General features: G+C 42.6%; 1 protein-coding gene across 1 annotated transcript in view; it reads right to left on the reverse strand.

The window, feature by feature from the left end:
* Rfc1 (replication factor C subunit 1) overlaps positions 1-1388 on the reverse strand; it is a 91778-nt gene that overhangs the window by 12593 nt on the left and 77797 nt on the right. The gene's annotated exons all lie outside the window — the stretch shown is intronic.

The following is a 1388-nucleotide window of genomic DNA, read 5'->3' on the forward strand; positions in this document are numbered from 1 at the left end:
TGAATCTAGAAAGCCTATCTAGAGGTCTTTGTTTTAGGAAGGTCAGCTGTTCCTCATCTAGTGGTAATCAGTTGTCAATATTCCTTTGATTGAGATTGGGGTCTGCTGTTCAATTTCCCAGTTCCATCCTGGGTTACTATCTGGGAATCCCTTTGGCCACCCTGGCCAACAATTCAAAAGAAGGCATCTCCTATCTGGCACTGTTGCTTGTTATGTAGCCTTTAGCCATACATATGAACTCTTAAAAAATTATATTGGCCCATTTAATCTTTGGTTATACTTTCCTTTTGGGTGTTTAAAGCCATACAGAAGGCCATACAGTTGGTCCAGATAAACCAATTTATTTTTACTCTTAAGGCTGTTTGAGGATCTGTTCCTCAGGGGTCACATGGGCTTGGGAGGAGCCACTGGCTCCTTTCTTTTACCAGTTCCGCATATATGAAGATAAGTCAAAGGTCGTACTCAACCATGGTTGGCTTCACTTGGAAGCATGGAGGACACGATTCCTCTTTGTTGACCCTCCTCTTTATACACTGGACAGTTTCAAGTCCACCTGGTGGGGTCTCCTAGGCCTCCTTGATCAAGAGGACAGGTGACCCACCACAATTACAGGACATTTTGAGAGATGCTCATAGTCCCCTGGAACTAGTTGGTTAGTTCCACCAGTCTGGTATTTTTAGTTACTGTGTGTCTTGTAGATAAATCTTGGGCAAGGACCAGTTGTTCTCGGATAAACCTTTCCTAGACATAATATTTCTTGATCTGCTATGTGTAATTTGTCAGTAGGCTGTAGGAGTAATATGGTTCTCTGGTTTTGAAAACTAGCTAGGCACTGTTTATCTCACACTGTCTCACCCCTCCATCATGGTTTTCCCACTTAAGGTGCCCCCATTTCCCCCCTTTCTCCCTTACTAATACCCTTCTCCTATGGTCCTACCTCTCTTGAGCTCCTTCTTTCCCTTTATCCCCTAGGTTCCTCGTATACCCTTCCCTCCCTTAAACTAACCCAATTTTTATCCATATCTCCCTTATTAAGGCCTGTTTCCTACTGTTCTTCTCTTTCAGGTTCTTTCTTTCCCTTTACCTCCCTGTTTCCTTTCCATTAGCCTGGTTCCTGGGCTGGGTCTAGGATCCACATATGAGAGAGAACATATGTCGATTTCTTTTCTGAGTCTGTGTTACTTCACGTAGTATAAGTTTCTAGTTCCATCCATTTACCTGCAAATTTCATGATTTCATCTTTCTTTACTGCTGAGTAAAACTCCATCGTATAAATGAACCACATTTTCATTATCCACTCACCAACTGAGGGACACTTAGGTTGCTTCCATCTCTTAGCTATTGTGAAAAGAGCAGCAACAAACATGGATGTACAAGTGTCTCTGCAA

This window comes from Nannospalax galili, unplaced genomic scaffold (genome assembly GCF_000622305.1).
Source record: "Nannospalax galili isolate Female #2095 unplaced genomic scaffold, S.galili_v1.0 scaffold236, whole genome shotgun sequence".
NCBI lineage: Eukaryota > Metazoa > Chordata > Mammalia > Rodentia > Spalacidae > Nannospalax > Nannospalax galili.